Below are 19,877 nucleotides of genomic sequence, written 5' to 3' on the forward strand. Positions count from 1 at the left end.
AGCCAATTTTTTCCTACAACAAAGAAATAAATTTTATTTAACTATCATGGTGGTTGTTAAACATTGAGAAGGTTCACCCAACTCAATCCCAATTAAGCATCATCCTTAAACCCAAATAGAATTAATTAAGTAACATGATGAGATTCACATGATAATCCAGGTACTAGATACTCAAAACGTCCATAACCGGGGACACAGCTAACCATGATTAGTTTGTAAACTCTGCAGAGGTTTGCGCACTTTTCCCCACAAGACTCGATCTCCTCTGTTGGATTTCTCGCACTACATGGTATTTGAGAAACGGATGACCGAGGCATAGTCTTTCAGAAGCGTTTGCACCTTACGATGGGTAGATAGTTACACGTACTTTCCCCTACATCTACTAGTCTACCATTAAGAGTTCACATGAATTAATCAACTATGCTAGAGCCCATAGTAGCTTGCGACTGCACACGGAAGTTTCTAGCATGAAAAATCTCATGATCCCTTTGAACCTGGGTGGCGGTCCATAGGAGAATCACACGGTACCCCGGGATTTCCAAAAATACAGACAACACTGGGTTCCCCAGGTGCCTCAATCCACACAGATGTGTATTAAAGTTGCCACCTTATGTAAACCATTAATTAACAATCTCACATCTGTCATGGATACACTCACCCAATCCACGTCTACTAGCATAGCATAGCAATATAAGAAAACATAGAAGTAACTCCCAAAGGTTTGATAATAAACATGTAATAGGTACTACCTCATCTACTTCCCAGAACCCACATGTTAAACTGATCCTAACCATGCAATTGTTTAAGGGTTGATCTAATGCAATAAAACTGGGTAGTAAAGAGGTATGATCGAAGTGTTACTTGCCTTGCTGATGATCCGTGAAACCTAGAGACTCGTACTAGCAAGTTGCGCACTCTGGGTACTCTATCGCAAACAAACAAACATACAATAAGTACTCATCTAATGCACGGGTAAAACTCAAATAAGAGATCCAGCCAGAAAGTTCAACTTAAGAACTCCAGTTTGCAATAAGAATCAAATCAAACGAAGCAACGAAACTCAAACGGCGAAAGAAACAAGCTTACTTTACTAATATGGACCTAAGTCAAATTTTACAGTAGCAAAAACTTGTTTGAGTTGGTTAAACGGGAAGAGGGTTTCGAGACGAAACTCCAGGCGCTTGAATCGCCTGATTCCGATAAACGAGCGAAAAGTTATACTAGAACGAAAATCGGATCAGGAATCGCGATCGAAAATAGTCGTGAAAAAACCGAGAAAAAGAAAAACGGACGAATAGGCTAACGAACGAACGTTCGCTATCTGTGGCTAAAGTGTGCACAACGTTCATTTATACGAATGAACAAGCGGGCGCTCGCTGAATAAATAAACCGAGAAGAAAAAATAAACCGATCTAAAAAAACTAGGGTTTTCTAAAAAATGAATTGGTTTTCTCTAGAAAACCAGCGCCGGCGGGCGGCTACCTCGGCTGGGCTCCGGCGAGATCCGGCGGCTCTGGCGGGGTTGGCGTGGCGGCGGGGTTTCGGTGACGGCGGGGTGGCAGCGGCAGGCGACGGCGCTAGGCGGCGCTAGCGGCGAGCGGCGGTGCTGGCGACGGGGTTGGCGGGCGGCTCAGGTGGTGGTGGGGGTCGGCGGCGGCGGTATTTAAGAGGAGGGGGCGGCTGGCTTGGGGGAGGGGTCGTCTCGGGAGGCGTGGTCATCCCAGACTCGGGCGGCAGCGGCGCCTTCGCTCGGGACTCCGGTCCCGAGCCGGTGCGGGAGACGGCAGCGGCGCTGGGCCGGCTCGGCTGGGCCTTCGTCCTAGTCGGGCACGCGGAGATTTTTTTTAAATAAAAATTCTGCCGAAACTTAAATAAATCCTAGAAAAATAAATAAAAATCTAAAAATGCCAAAACAAAGTCTAAATAAAATATTTAGAACAGGATGAACATTTTCTTTGCCCTAAAATGCAATTTTGAAAATATGCAATTTTTCTAATTCAAATAAAATTTCAATAAAACCAAATAAAATAATTAAATTGATTTTAATATTTTTCCTCTAATATTTCATTTATTTTGGAGAAGTCATTTTGTCTCCTCTCATATATTTTAATTTTTGAAATATTAGGAAGAAAAATAATCAAAACCGATTGATCCCCTTTTCAAAATTTGAGAAAAGCTCAAATATGAAATTAACAAAATCCCCAACTCTCTCCGTAGGTCCTTGAGTTGCAAAGAATTTCTAGGATCAAGACAAAATGCTATAAAATATGATATGCAATGATGATCTAATGTATAACATTCCAAATTGAAAATTTGGCATGTTTCAAAGGGGGTCCGGAATACTGTCGCCATCGGAACAGCCCCCGAACTGGCCATCTTGTAGTTGGTACCGCGACTCGGTCTCGCCGGTGGATGATTCGCCATCAGAATAAACGACCGTCTCACCATTGGACACCGGTTCAGATTCCGCACCATGGATGAATCCCACGAACGCACGCTTCATGGCGTGCTGAACCCGGGCAGGGCTTGCACGCTGAGCCGTTTCGACGAGGTCAGTGCAGATGTCCGGCTCAGGGCCCGGTTCGCCGATCTTGCCAATAAAGACGTGAATTCCTCCAAAGGGGACCCGGTACCTATACTTGATTGAGCCGGCCTTTGGATCCTAGCCTGCGTCGTCGATGTAGAGTTTGTCGCGACGACTCTTAGTCATCCGGCTAACCGCGTATCCCTTGAGTCCTTCAAAATTGCCCTTCAAGAACTCGAAACCATCATGTGATAGCCCCACGGTGGGCGCCAACTGTCGTGGAATTATCACGTCAGATGTCCTAGTGAAAGGACTTAGTCGTGGAGCCATCGCAACGAGATGAGCTTAAAGGGGTTAAACCGGACAAAGGACACGGGGAGTTTATACTGGTTCGGCCCCTTGCGGTGAAGGTAAAAGCCTACGATCCAGTTGTGGTGGAATTGATGGGGTCTTGATGAGTAGGGAGTGAATCCGCTTTACCTATCTCTCGAGTTGTTGTTTCTTGTCCCTGAACCACCGCCGGGTCGTCCCTTTATATATACAGGTTGATGCCCGGCGGTCTACAGAATCCCAAGGCTGGCTCATACATGTGTCCGGCTCGGTTTCTACCTTTTCCTATCTTACAGTACAAGTTACATATCTCATGGCGGTTCATGTCTATGGGCCCCAATCCGCCCTTGGGCTCTGGGCCTCTAAGCTTCAATAGTAAAGCGCCATACTCCTTGTCTTCATGGGCTTCAATACGGATGATTCCTTGTGAGCATAACCCGACCCCTCCTGGGCGGTTTATACTCAGTAGTTATATCCCCAACACCAAGCCTGGTTCTTCCTTCTGCTCTGGAAGTGAAGAAAACCAAAGCTGTGGAGCGAGCTGCTCTGAAGAAAAGGAAAGCATCAACCGCCTTAGAATTTCTGCACCCAAGAAGGCGAAGATTTTGACAAGCTCCATTGACAATCCCATTGATGTTGTTCCTCTTGCAAGCATGCCATCAAAGGAAATTGTTCCTTTTGGTGAAGAATATCAGATTCCTGAAGAATCTGCTGAAGAAGATCCCTCTGCTGCTTTGCTCTCTACTACACAACCTTCTTCTTGTAGACGTTGTTGGGCCTCCAAGTGCTGAGGTTTGTAGGACAGTAGCAAATTTCCCTCAAGTGGATGACCTAAGGTTTATCAATCCGTGGGAGGCGTAGGATGAAGATAGTCTCTCTCAAACAACCCTGCAACCAAATAACAAAGAGTCTCTTGTGTCCCCAACAGACCCAATACAATGGTAAATTGTATAGGTGCACTAGTTCGGCGAAGAGATGGTGATACAAGTGCAATATGGATGGTAGATATAGGTTTTTGTAATCTGAAAATATAAAAACTAAAGGAAATATGCCCTAGAGGCAATAACAAAGTTATTATTTATTTCCTTATTTCATGATAAATGTTTATTATTCATGCTAGAATTGTATTAAGCGGAAACATAATACATGTGTGAATACATAGACAAACACTAGTATGCCTCTACTTGACTAGCTCGTGAATCAAAGATGGTTAAGTTTCCTAGCCATAGACATGAGTTGTCATTTGATTAATGGGATCACATCATTAGGAGAATGATGTGATTGACTTGACCCATTCCGTTAGCTTAGCACTTGATCGTTTAGTATGTTGCTATTGCTTTCTTCATGACTTATACATGTTCCTATGACTATGAGATTATGCAACTCCCGTTTACCAGAGGAACACTTTGTGTGCTACCAAACGTCGCAACCTAACTGGGTGAGTATAAAGGAGCTCTACGGGTGTCTCCGAAGGTACTTGTTGAGTTGGCGTATTTCGAGATTAGGATTTGTCACTCCGATTGTCGGGGAGGTATCTCTGGGCCCTCTCGGTAATGCACATCACTATAAGCCTTGCAAGCAATGTGACTAATGAGTTAGTTGCAGGATGATGCATTACATAACGAGTAAAGAGACTTGCCGGTAACGAGATTGAACTAGGTATTGAGATACCGACGATCGAATCTCGGGCAAGTAACATACCGATGACAAAAGGAACAACGTATGTTGTTATGCGGTTTGACCGATAAAGATCTTCGTAGAATATGTGGGAGCCAATATGAGCATCCAGGTTCCGCTATTGGTTATTGACCGGAGATGTGTCTCGGTCATGTCTACATAGTTCTCGAACCCGTAGGGTCCGCACGCTTAAAGTTCGATGACGGTTATATTATGAGTTTATGTGTTTTGATGTACCGAAGGTAGTTCAGAGTCCCGGATGAGATCGGGGACATGACGAGGAGTCTCTAAATGGTCAAGACGTAAAGATCGATATATTGGACAACTATATTCAGACATCGGAAAGGTTCCGAGTGATTCGGGTATTTTTCGGAGTACCAGAGAGTTACGGGAATTCGTCGGGGAGTATATGGGCCTTATTGGGATTTAGGGGAAAGAGAGAGGAGAGATTGGGCGCCCCCCAAGGCATAGTCCGAATTGGACTAGGGGGAGGGGATGCGCCCACTCCTTCCTTCTCTTCTCTCTCCCCTTTCCTTGACTCCTACTCCTACTACTTGGAAGGGGGGGGGAATCCTACCCCCGGTGGGAGTAGGACTCCTCCTAGGGCGCGCCATAGAGAGGGCCGGCCCTCCCCCTCCTCCACTCCTTTATATACGGGGAGGGGGCACCCCTTGTAGACACAACAATTGATCTCTTGATCTCTTATCCGTGTGCGGTGCCCCCCTCCACCATAGTCATCCTCGATAATATTGTAGCGGTGCTTAGGCGAAGCCCTGCGACGGTAGAACATCAAGGTCGTCACCACGCTGTCGTTCTGACGGAACTCTCCCTCGACACTCGGCTGGATTGGAGTTCGAGGGACGTCATCGAGCTGAATGTGTGCTAGAACTCGGAGGTGTCGTAGTTTCGGTGCTTGATCGGTCGGGTCGTGAAGACGTACGACTACATCAACCGCGTTGTTCTAACGCTTCCGCTTTTGGTCTATGAGGGTACATGGGCACACTCTCCCCTCTCGTTGCGATGCATCACCATGATCTTGCGCGTGCGTAGGAATTTTTTTTAAATTACTACGTTCTGCAACAGTGGCATCCGAGCCTGGTTTTTTGCGTAGATGTTATATGCATGAGTAGAACACAAGTGAGTTGTGGGCGATACAAGTCATACTACTTACCAGCATGTCATACTTTGGTTTGGCAGTATTGTTGGATGAAGCGGCCCGGACTGACATTACGCGTACGCTTACGTGAGACTGGTTCTACCGACGTGCTTTGCACACAGGTGGTTGGCGGGTGTCTGTTTCTCCAACTTTAGTTGAACCGAGTGTGGCTAGCCCGGTCCTTGCAAAGGTTAAAACAGCACTAACTTGACGAACTATCGTTGTAGTTTCGATGCGTAGGTAAGAACGGTTCTTGCTCAGCCCGTAGCAGCCACGTAAAATTTGCAACAACAAAGTAGAGGACGTCTAACTTGTTTTTGTAGGGCATGTTGTGATGTGATATGGTCAAGACGTGATGCTATATTTTATTGTATGAGATGATCATGTTTTGTAACCAAAGTTACCGGCAACTGGCAGGAGCCATATGGTTGTCGCTTTATTGTATGAAATGCAAACGCCCTGTAATTGCTTTACTTTATCACTAAGCAGTAGCGATAGTCGTAGAAGCAATAGATGGCGTAAACGACAACGATGCTACGATGGAAATCAAGGTGTTGCGCCGGTGACGATGGTGATCACGACAGTGCTTCGGAGATGGAGATCACAAGCACAAGATGATGATGGCCATATCACATCACTTATATTGATTGCATGTGATGTTTATCCTTTATGCATCTTATTTTGCTTTGATTGACGGTAGCATTATAAGATGATCTCTCACTAATTATCAAGAAGTGTTCTCCCTGAGTATGCACCATTGCGAAAGTTCTTCATGCTGAGACACCACGTGATGATCGGGTGTGATAGGCTCTACGTTCAAATACAACGGGTGCAAAACAGTTGCACACGCGGAATACTCAGGTTAAACTTGACGAGCCTAGCATATACAAATATGGCCTCGGAACACGGAGACCGAAAGGTCGAACGTGAATCATATAGTAGATATGATCAACATATTGTACCAATTATACTGTAGGGGGTTCCCTTACAGTCTTTCTGTCAAAAAAAACATAGTGATGTTCACCATTGAAAACTACTCCATCTCACGTGATGATCGGACATGGTTTAGTTGATTTGGATCACGTGATCACTTAGATGACTAGAGATATGTCTGTCTAAGTGGGAGTTCTTTAGTAATATGATTAATTGAACTTAAATTTATCATGAACTTAGTCCTGGTAGTATTTTGCAAATTATGTTGTAGATCAATAGCTCGCGTTGTTGCTTTCATATGTTTATTTTGATATGTTCCTAGAGAAAACTGTGTTGAAAAATGTTAGTAGCAATGATGCGGATTGGATCCGTGATCTGAGGTTTATCCTCATTGCTACACAAAAGAATTATGTCCTTGATGCACCGCTAGGTGAAAGACCTATTGCAGGAGCAGATGCAGACGTTATGAACGTTTGGCTAGCTCAATATGATGACTACTTGATACTTTAGTGCACCATGCTTAACGGCTTAGAATTGGGACTTCAAAGACGTTTTGAACGTCATGGACCATATGAGATGTTCTAGGAATTGAAGTTAATATTTCAAGCAAATACCCGACTTGAGAGATATAAAGTCTCCAACAAGTTCTATATGTAAAAGATGGAGGAGAATCGTTCAACTAGTGAGCATGTGCTCAGATTGTCTGGGTACTACAATCGCTTGAATCAAGTGGGAGTTAATCTTCCAGATAAGATAGTGATTGACAGAGTTCTCTAGTCACCATCACCAAGTTACTAGAACTTCGTGATGAACTATAGTATGCAAGGGATGACAAAAACGATTCCCGATCTCTTCGTGATGTTGAAATCGACGAAGGTAGAAATCAAGAAAGAGCATCAAGTGTTGATGATTGACAAGACCACTAGTTTCAAGAGAAGGGCAAAGGGAAAGAAAGGGAACTTCAAGTAGAATGATAAGCAAGTTGTCACTCCTGCAAAGAAGCCCAAAGCTGAACCAAAGCCTGAAACTGAGTGCTTACACTGCAAAGGAAATGGGCACTGGAAGCAAAAATGCCCTGAATATTTGGTGGATAAGAAGGATGGCAAATTGAACAAGGGTATATTCGATATACAGGTTATTGATGTGTGCCTCACTAGTGTTTATAGTAGCCCTGAGTATTCGATACTTATTCGGTTACTAAGATTAGTAACTCGAAACAGGAGTTACAGAATAAACAAAGACTACTTGAAGGGGAAGTGATGATGAGTGTTGGAAGTAGTTCCAAGATTGATATGATCATCATCACACACACACCCTATATTTTTGAGATTAGTGTTAAACCTTAATAAATGTTATTTGGTGTTTGCGTTGAGCATAAATGTGATAAGATCATGTTTATTGCGATACGATTATTCATCTAAGATAGAGAATAAATTGCTATTTTGTTTACATGAATAAAACCTTCTATGGTCATACACCCAATGGTGATGGTTTATTGAATCTTGATCATAGTGATACACATATTCATAATGTTGATGCCAAAAGATGCAAAATTAATAATGATAGCGCAACTTATTTGTGGCACTGCCGTTTGGGTCATATCGGTGTAAAGCGCACGAAGAAACTCCATAAAGATGGATTTAAGGAATCACTTGGTTATGAATCATTTGATGCTTGCGAACCGTGCCTTTTGGGCAAGATGACTAAAACTCCGTTCTCCGAAACAATGGAACGAGCTACTAACTTGTTGGAAATAATACATACTGATGTATGCGGTCCAATGAGTGTTGATGCTCGTGGTGGGTATCGTTATTTTCTGACCTTCACAGATGATTTGAGCAGATATGCGTATATCTACTTAATGAAGCACAAGTCTGAAACATTTGAAAAGTTCAAAGAATTTCAGAGTGAAGTGAAGAATCATTGTAACAAGAAAATAAAGTTTCTACAATTTGATCGTAGAGAAGAATATTTGAGTTACGAGTTTGGCCTTCATTTTTAAACAATGTGGAATAGTTTCACAGCTCACACCACATGGAACACCATAGCATAATGGTATGTCCGAACGTCGTAGCCGCACTTTATTGGAAATATTTGAGTTACAAGAGGAACACTTTGTGTGCTACCAAACGTCACAACATAACTAGGTGATTATAAAGGAGCTCTACAGGTGCCTTCGAAGGTACTTGTTGAGTTGGCTTATTTCGAGATTAGGATTTGTCACTCCCATTGTCGGGGAGGTATCTCTGGGCCCTCTCGATAATGCACATCACTATAAGCCTTGCAAGCAATGTGAATAATGAGTTAGTTGCGGGATGATGCATTACATAACGAGTAAAGAGACTTGCCGGTAACGAGATTGAACAAGGTATTGAGATACCGACAATCGAATCTCGGGCAAGTAACATACTGATGACAAAAGGAACAACGTATGTTGTTATGCGGTTTGACCGATAAAGATCTTCGTAGAATATGTGGGAGCCAATATGAGCATCTGGGTTCCGCTATTGGTTATTGACCGGAGATGTGTCTCGGTCATGTCTACATAGTTCTCGAACCCGTAGGGTCCGCACGCTTAAAGTTCGGAGTCCCGGATGAGATCGGGGACATGACGAGGAGTCTCGAAATTGTTGAGACGTAAAGATCGATATATTGGACGACTATATTCGGACATCGGAAAGGTTCCGAGTGATTCGGGTATTTTTTCGGAGTACCGGAGAGTTACGGGAATTCGCCTAGGAGTATATGGGCCTTATTGGGCTTTAGGGGAAAGAGAGAGGAGAGGTTGGGCGCCCCCCAAGGCCTAGTCCGAATTGGACTAGGGGGAGGGGCTGCGCCCCCTCCTTCCTTCTCTTCTCTCTCCCCTTTCCTTGACTCCTACTCCTACTACTTGGAAGGGGGGAATCCTACTCCCGGTGGGAGTAGGAATCCTCCTAGGGCGCGCCATAGAGAGGGTCGGCCCTCCCCCTCCTCCACTCCTTTATATACGGGGAGGGGGGCACCCCTTGGAGACACAACAATTGATCTCTTGATCTCTTAGCCGTGTGCGGTGCCCCCCTCCACCATAGTCCTCCTTGATAATATTATAGCGGTGCTTAGGCGAAGCCGTGCGACGGTAGAAAATCAAGATCTTCACCACGCTGTCGTGCTGACGGAACTCTCCCTCGACACTCGGCTGAATCGGAGTTCGAGGGACGTCATCGAGCTGAACGTGTGCTAGAACTCGGAGGTGCCATAGTTTCGGTGCTTGATCAGTCGGGCCGTGAAGACGTACGACTACATCAACCACGTTGTTCTAACGCTTCCGCTTTCGGTCTACGAGGGTACATGGACAAACTCTCCCCTCTCATTGCTATGCATCACCATGATCTTGCGTGTGCGTAGGAAATTTTTTGAAATTACTACGTTCCCCAACAAAAACAGCAAGGTAAATAATGATAAAAGTGAGCACAAATGGTATTGCAATGCTAGGAAACAAGGCCTAAGGTTCATACTTTCACTAGTGCAAGTTCTCTCAACAATAATAACACACTTGGATCATATAACTATCCCTCAACAGGCAACAAAGAATCACTCCAAAGCCACTAACAGCGGAGAACAAACGAAGAGATTATGGTAGGGTACGAAACCACCTCAAAGTTATTCTTTCGGATCAATCTATTCAAGAGTACGTACTAGAATAACACCTTAAGACACAAATCAACCAAAACCCTAATGTCACCTAGATACTCCATTGTCACCTCAAGTATCCGTGGGCATGATTATATGATATGTATCACACAATCTCAGATTCATCTATCCAACCAACACAAAGTACTTCAAAGAGTGCCCCAAAGTTTCTACCGGAGAGTCAAGACGAAAATGTGTGCCAACCCTTATGCATAGGTTCATGGGCGGAACCCGCAAGTTGATCTCCAAAACATACATCAAGTGGATCACGTGATATCCCATTGTCACCACAGATAAGCATGGCAAGACATACATCAAGTGTTCTCAAATCCTTAAAGACTCAATCCGATAAGATAACTTCAAGAGGAAAACTCAATTCATCACAAGAGAGTAGAGGGGGAGAAACATCATAAGATCCAACTATAATAGCAAAGCTCGCGATACATCAAGATCGTGCCATAGAGAGAACACGAGAGAGAGAGAGAGAGAGAGATCATACACATAGCTACTGGTACATAACCTCATCCCCGAGGGTGAACTACTCCCTCCTCGTCATGGAGAGCGCCGGGATGATGAAGATGGCCACCGGTGAGGGATCCCCCCTTCGGCAGGGTGTCGGAACAGGCTCCCGAGAGGTTTTTGGTGGCTACAGAGGCTTGCGGCGGCGGAACTCACGATCTATCTTGTTCTTCGATGTTTTTAGGGTATATGGGAATATATAGGCGAAAAAAGTCGGACGGGGGAGCCTCGAGGGGCCCACGATATAGGGGGCGCGCCCAGGGGGTGGGCACGCCCCCCACCCTCGTGGCCACCTCGAAGCTTCCTTTACTTCAACTCCAAGTCTCCTGGATCACGCTCGTTTCAAAAATCACGCTCCCGAAGGTTTCATTCCGTTTGGACTCCGTTTGATATTCCTTTTCTTCGAAACACTGAAATAGGCAAGAAAACAGCAATACGGGCTGGGCCTCCGGTTAATAGGTTAGTCCCAAAAGTAATATAAAAGTGTATAATAAAGCCCATAAACATTCAAACAGATAATAAAATAGCATGAATGCTTCATAAATTATAGATACGTTGGAGAGGTATCAGCATCCCCAAGCTTAATTCCTGCTCATCCTCGAGTAGGTAAGTGATAAAAGAAAGAATTTATGAATTGTGAATGCTAGCAGGTGCACAAGTTTGATCAATGATAATTTCAATCACCTTTTCTAGCATGATTATATGTCATAACAGTAGTTCATCTCATAAAACTTCTCACGAACAAGTAACAAGCAATTCACATGTTAAAGCATAGACCATAAACTTTCTTCAAAGCTAACAAACTTCATTCTCAGTCATCAAACAATTACAATTCATCTTATTTTCAGGAAGGGTCTATGTCAGAGCTTTGATTTAGCAAACTCCACATACTCAACTATCATATAGTCTTCTACAATTGCTAACACTCACGCAATACTTATGGTTATGGAGTTTTAATAGGACACTGAGAAAGATAGGGGCTTATAATTTGGCCTCCCAACGTATTCATCTTTGGGTGATGTCAACAATAATAGTTCATGCTAACTTACATCCAATTGGATATATATATATATATATATATATATCAGGATCTTTCCTACACGAGGTGCTTGCCAAAGGATAAAATGAAAAAGGGAAAGGTGAAGATCACCTTGACTCTTGCATAAAGTAAAGGACATCAAGTAAAAGATAGGCCCTTCGCAGAGGGAAGCAGAGGTTGTCATGCGCTTTTATGGTTGGATGCACAAAATCTTAATGCAAAAGAACGTCACTTTATATTGCCACTTGTATATGGACCTTTATTATGCAGTCTGTCGCTTTTATTGATTCCATAACAAGATCGTATAAAGCTTATTTTCTTCACACTAATATATCATACATATTTAGAGAGCAATTTTTATTGCTTGCACCAATGACAACTTACTTGAAGGATCTTACTCAATCCATAGGTAGGTATAGTGGACTCTCATGGCAACACTAGGTTTAAGGATATTTGGAAGCACAAGTAGTATCTCTACTTGGTGCCAGGAATTTGGCTAGCATGAGGGGGAAAGGCAAGCTCAACATGTTTGAATGATCCATGACAATATACTTTAACTGAGATGTGAGAAAACATAAACCATTACGTTGTCTTCCTTGTCCAACATCAACTCTTTAGCGTGTCATACTTAATGAGTGTTCACAATTATAAAAGATGTCTAGGATAGTATATTTATATGTGAAGTCTCTCTTCCTTCAATATTCTTTCATGAATTGTTCAAATGACCAATACAATGCTTGCTAACCTTCAATAAATTTAGAACCTCTACTTCTTAGATGTGAAGTCATTACTCCCCATGGGGTAAGCAAATGAAACATATACAATTTCAGATTTATGACATTCCACTCGTTCAACCATTTACTCATAGGATATAAGTGAAGCAGACGAGTAAATGACAAACTACTCCAAAAAGATATAAGTGAAGATCAATGAGTAGCTAAATAATTATGCAACTATGTGAAGACTCTCTCTCTCATTAAAGAATTTCAGATCTTGGTATTGTATTCAAACAGCAAGCAAAACAAAATGACATTGCCAGGATAGCACAACTCATGTGAAGAAGCAAAAACGTTGGCTCAACTGATACTAACCGATAGTTGTTGAAGAAGAAAGGTGGGATGCCTACCGGAGCATCCCCAAGCTTAGATGCTTGAGACTTATTGGAATAATATCTTGGGGTGCCTTGGGAATCCCCAAGCTTGAGCTTTTGTGTCTCCTTAATTCCTCTCATATCATGGTTTCCTAAATCTCAAAAGTTCATCCACAACAAACTCAACAAGAACTTGTGAGATAGGTTAGTATAAACCAATGCAAAACCTTACCATTTTCTACTGTAACTAATCACTAAAATTATTATTCAACATTTCATACTAAATGTCTATGCATATTTAATACTCCTATCCTCAAATAGAATCAGTAAACAAGCAAACATATGCAAACAATGCAAACATAACAGCAATCTGTCAAAACAGTATAGTCTGTAAAGAATGCAAGATTCATCATACTTCTATAACTCCAAAAATTATGAGAAAAATATTACGCTGTAGAAGATTTATCAGATCTCATTATCCAAAAAGTTTCAACATTATACCTTTCTCTGACTTTTCTAGGGAATTTTTGCAACAGCGGTAAACTTTCTGTCTTCAAACAGCAACATGTATACTAGCAAAATAAGCATGGTAAAGGCTATCCTTGACATTTTTATTGAAAATATAGATGCAAAGAATTATTCTAAATAACAGAAAGCAAAAGCTAACAAAAGAAAATGACGCTCCAAGCAAAACACATATCATGTGGTGAATAAAAATATAGCTCCAAGTAAAGTTACCGATAGACGGAGACGAAAGAGGGGATGTCATCCGGGGCATCCCCAAGCTTAGGCTCTTGGTTGTCCTTGAATATTACCTTGGTGTTCCTTGGGAATCCCCAAGCTTAGGCTCTTGCCACTCCTTATTCCATAGTCCATTGAATCGTTACCCAAAACTTGAAAACTTCACAACACAAAACTTAACAGAAAACTCGTAAGCTCCGTTAATATAAGAAAATAAAACCACCACTTAGATACTGTAATGAACTCATTATAAATTCATATTGGTGTAATATCTACTGTATTCCAACTTCTCTATGGTTCATACCCTCTGGTACTACTCATAGATGCATCAAAATAAGCAAACAACACACGAAAAATAGAATCTATCAAAAACAGAACAATCTGTAGTAATCTGTATCAAACGTATACTTCTGGAACTCCAAACATCCTACCAAATTAGGAAGTCCTAAGAAATTTGTATACCAATCCAGAGAAAAAGGAATCAGATCAATAGCACGCTTCTGTGAATTATCAAAACTAATTTACTTTGTGCAAAAGTTTCTGATTTTCAGCAGGATCAACACAACTATCACCGTAAGCTATCCTAAAGGTCTTACTTGGCACTTTATTGAAACAAAAGCTATAAAACATGATTACTACAGTAGCATAATCATGTGAACACACAAAAATAGTAAGGTTAAATATTGGGTTGTCTCCCAACAAGCGCTTTTCTTTAATGCCTTTCTAGGTAGGCATGATGATGGCAATGATGCTCACATAAAAGATAAGAATTGAAACATAACGGAGCATCATGAAGCATATGACTAGCACATTTAAGTCTAACCCACTTCCTATGCACAGGGATTTTGTGAGAAAACAACTTATGGGAACAATAATCAACTAGCATAGGAAGGCAAACAAGCATAACTTCAAGATTTTAAGCACATAGAGAGGAAACTTGATATTATTGCAATTCCTACAAGCATATGTTCCTCCCTCATAATAATTTTCAGTAGCATCATGAATGAATTCAACAATATAACCAGCACCTAGAGCATTCTTTTCATGATCTACTTGCATAGAAAATTTACTACTCTCCACATAAGCAAAATTCTTCTCATTCGGAATAGTGGGAGTATCATAAGAGACTTGAATACTATAAATTGTTTCCACATTAAAAGAGTAATGTTCAGAAAAAGGGTATTCATAATCATGACAAGTTTTATAAATATAGTCATCACTACTTTTATAGCAATAAGTTTCATCACAATAGTCATCATAAGTAGCAACTTCATTCTCATCATAATCGATTGAAACCTCTCCCAAGATAGTGGAATCTTCACTAAATAAAGTTGACACTCTTCCAAATCCACTTTCATATTCATCACAATAAAATTCAACATCCTCCAAAATAGTGGGATCACTACTTCCTAAAGTTGACACTCTTCCAAACCCACTTTCATCAATATAAACATCATAGGTAAGAGGCATGCTATCATCATAACAACTTGCATATCAAAACTTGGGAGGCTAAAAATATCATCTTCATTAAACATAGCATCCCCAAGCTTGGGACAAACATTAATTGCAGCAAATATATTCTCAAATATGTCATCCTCATCAAACATAGCTTCCCCAAGTTTGGCCCTTTTCATATCATAAGCATAATCACTCTCATCATTAATATTATGGATAGCACCAATAGTATAGCAATTATCATCATCACAATGAGTAGTAGGAGCAACATCATTTGGGAGAGATACCTTTCTACCTTTGTTGCTCTGTCTTTTCTTTTTGTTCTTCACATTATGTGTGGGTTCAACCTTCTTCTTTGAGCTCCTTATTGATGAGATTGGTTGAATAGAAAGCTCCTCCTCGTTACCTGATTCATCATAAGAAATAATAGGAGGATATTGGGAAATCTCTTCCCTTTCATTAGTGTTCTCTTCATCTTCTATTTGCTTCCTTTTCTTTAGGTAATTGGCAATATAAGGATTTTCAATGCCATTCACAGCACAGTACAAATAAATCTTCTCTAGATCAATATCAAGGAATTTCTCATGGGCAAATTCTGGAAGGTCCTTAATTAAATGTTTCATTTCTGCATAACCCAAAAGCAAACTAAGTTCATTATGATGTGCAAGGGAAATCATGTCATCACAATTTTTGGACACGATTCGATCATGAAACAATTTGCATCGGAGATGTAAATGACCACGTTCATTGCAAAGTTCACAAGTACGGCAAAGGAAATTTAAATTTTCAGCACTCACATTTAGCCTTTCTTGCAACCATTTAGTTTCTAAATGCGTATGCCTCTTGCAATATCTATCTTCCCTATTTGGTGCGTACTTGCAAACCCGATTCACTCCACAAAAATCGACATGCTTATAGGAGACATTTTCATCATAACTAGTGCAATCATCATTAGTACTATGGATATTCAAAGAGTTCATACTAACAACATTGCAATCATGCTCATCATTCAAAGATTTGGTACCAAGCATTTTAATGCATTCTTCTTCTAGCACTTGAGCACAATTTTCCTTTTCATCATACTCACGAAAGATATTAAAAAGATGAAGCGTAATAGGCAAACTCAATTCCATTTTTTTGTAGTTTTCTTTTATAAACTAAACTAGTGATAAAACAAGAAACAAAAAGATTCAATTGCAAGATCTAAAGATATACCTTCAAGCACTCACCTCCCCGGCAACGGCGCCAGAAAAGAGCTTGATGTCTACTATACAACCTTCTTCTTGTAGACGTTGTTGGGCCTCCAAGTGCAGTGGTTTGTAGGACAGTAGCAAATTTCCCTCAAGTGGATGACCTAAGGTTTATCAATCCGTGGGAGGCATAGGATGAAGATGGTCTCTCTCAAACAACCCTGCAACCAAATAACAAAGAGTCTCTTGTGTCCCCAACACACCCAATACAATGGTAAATTGTATAGGTGCACTAGTTCGGCGAAGAAATGGTGATACAATGCAATATGGATGGTAGATATAGGTTTTTGTAATCTGAAAATATAAAAACAGCAAGGTAACTAATGATAAAAGTGAGCACAAATGGTATTGCAATGCTAGGAAACAAGGCCTAAGGTTCATACTTTCACTAGTGCAAGTTCTCTCAACAATAATAACATACTTGGATCATATAACTATCCCTCAACATGCAACAAAGAGTCACTCGAAAGCCACTAATAGCGGAGAACAAACGAAGAGATTATGGTAGGGTACGAAACCACCTCAAAGTTATTCTTTCGGATCAATCTATTCAAGAGTTCGTACTAGAATAACACCTTAAGACACAAATCAACCAAAACCCTAATGTCACCTAGATACTCCATTGTCACCTCAAGTATCCGTGGGCATGATTATACGATATACATCACACAATCTCAGATTCATCTATCCAACCAACACAAAGTACTTCAAAGAGTGCCCCAAAGTTTCTACCGGAGAGTCAAGACGAAAACATGTGCCAACCCTTATGCATAGGTTCATGGGCGGAACCCGCAAGTTGATCACCAAAACATACATCAAGTGGATCACGTGATATCCCATTGTCACCATAGATAAGCATGGCAAGACATACATCAAGTGTTCTCTAATCCTTAAAGACTCAATCTGGTAAGATAACTTCAAGAGGAAAACTCAATTCATCACAAGAGAGTAGAGGGGGAGAAACATCATAAGATCCAACTATAATAGCAAAGCTAGCGATACATCAAGATCGTGTCATAGAGACAACACGAGAGAGAGAGAGAGAGAGATCAAACACATAGCTACTGGTACATACCCTCAGCCCCGAGGGTGAACTACTCCCTCCTCGTCGTGGAGAGCACCGAGATGATGAAGATGGCCACCGGTGAGGGATCCCCTCTCCGGCAGGGTGACGGAACAGGCTCCCGAGAGGTTTTTGGTGGCTATAGAGGCTTCGGTGGCAAAACTCCCGATCTATCTTGTTCTTCGATATTTTTAGGGTATATGGGAATATATAGGCGAAAGAAGTCGGTCGGGGAGCCTCGAGGGGCCCACGATACAGGGGGGCACGCCCCCCACCCTCGTGGCCACCTCAAAGCTTCCTTTACTTCAACTCCAAGTCCCCTGGATCATGTTCGTTCCAAAAATCACGCTCCCGAAGGTTTCATTCCGTTTGGACTCCGTTTGATATTCCTTTTCTTCGAAACACTGAAATAGGCAAGAAAACAGCAATATGGGCTGGGCCTCCGGTTAATAGGTTAGTCCCAAAAGTAATATAAAAGTGTATAATAAAGCCCATAAACATTCAAAACAGATAATAAAATAGCATGAATGCTTCATAAATTATAGATATGTTGGAGACGTATCATGCTTCCACAGAGCAGATGGATGAAGAAATTGAAGCTGATGCTATCACTTCAACTCCCCAGGTATCATCGCCAACGCCTCAGTTCACTGCTGAAGAGGCCGACGTTGAAGAAATGGAAGTGGATGAGCATGTGGACATTGGAAGCACCCCAACTCTCCTCTGTTCACACCACTACAGCAAATTCCTCAGTCCCTAGCACCAACAGAAGTTCAGATGGGCTCTCAAGAAATTCATACTGCCCCTTCCATTCATGAAGAGATTCCAGCCACTAGTGCTGATGAAAATACTGCTGAAGAAATGGAGGCCCAGGCTGCAAATGAAGCAGAAACTGAAATTCCTCAGCCTGCGGCTCCAGAAATCGAGATTCCAGAGGTTGTCTTGCAACTGACTGACACTCCTCAGCCCAAGCCGAAGAATCCATTCTCCAAGACTCCAAAGTTCAAGGCTGATGCCTTCTTCAATGAGCATGTATTCTTCACTGACTACAATCCCTATGATTCTGCTCGACTGAGGAGTGTCGGTGTCAAAACCGACAGATCTCGGGTAGGGGGTCCCGATCTGTGCGTCTTAGGCTGATGGTAACAGGAAGCAAGGGACACAATGTTTACCCAGGTTCGGGCCCTCTCGATGGAGGTAAAACCCTACTTCCTGCTTGATTGATATTGATGATATGAGTAGTACAAGAGTAGATCTACCACGAGATCGTAGAGGCTAAACCCTAGAAGCTAGCCTATGATGATTATGACTGTAATTGTGATCGGCCTTCTAAGGACCAACCTCTCCGGTTTATATAGACACCGGAGAGGGATAGGGTTTACACGGAGTCGGTTACAAGGAAGGAAATACAATATCCAGATTGCCAGGCTTGTCTTCCACGCAAAGGAGAGTCCCATCCGGACACGGGACGGAGTCTTGAGTCTTGTATCTTCACACTCCAATAGTCCGGACGTAGTATAGAGTCCGGCTGTCCGGATACCCCCTAATCCAGGACTCCCTCAGTAGCCCCTGAACCAGGCTTCAATGACGATGAGTCCGGTGCGCAGTCTTGTTTTCGGCATTGCAAGGCGGGTTCCTTCTCCGAATACTCCAAAGTAATTATCGAACACGTAGACCGTGTCCGGATCTGCAAAATGATCTTCAGATACCACAGTAGAGAGAATGATATTTCAACTGACAACTTTTTAGACGACGTGATATGTCATTACGGTCGAGTCATTATTCAAACCGTTTTCCCACAACCAGCCACAGCGCATATTGCGAGGCGGTTTTCCTTGACACGTCTTGTCAAAGGAGAGATCGTGTCCCCTTATAACGGGATTCTCATCAATACGGGTATGGGTAATCCAAACGCACTGCTAATCACGGCGAGTGGAGAACGAGCGGGTTCCACCAGGCAAGTGGGGAGGCGCAAAAAGATTTTACCATCTCTATAAAGAGATAAGGTCTCTTCCTCTTTACCCACGCCTTCTCCTTCCGCTAGCCCATTCTCCTCTGCTCGAGCCCTAGTGCCCAAGCATTCTCTTTCTCCATCAAAGAGAGGTTTTCCAAAGATGTCCGGATCCGGAGCAGGAGGCAAATGGATGGCCTCTACCGTCCAGGAGAAGGATATCAAGAGGCTCCGAGAGTTCGGATACCTGGCCAAGAAGATCGGTCACCGTCTCCCACCGGCGGGACAGATCGTCCCTACTCCGGAGCCCCACGAGAGAGTCGTGTTTCTTCCCCATTTTGTCCGCGGGCTCGGGTTTCCCCTTCACCCATTTGTTCACGGAGTCATGCACTATTATGTGATTGATTTTCATGATCTTTCCCCCAATTCTTTCCTTAACATCTCGACATTCATCGTTGTGTGTGAGGCCTTTCTCCGGAT

Source organism: Triticum aestivum, chromosome 3B (assembly GCF_018294505.1).
Source record: "Triticum aestivum cultivar Chinese Spring chromosome 3B, IWGSC CS RefSeq v2.1, whole genome shotgun sequence".
Lineage (NCBI taxonomy): Eukaryota > Viridiplantae > Streptophyta > Magnoliopsida > Poales > Poaceae > Triticum > Triticum aestivum.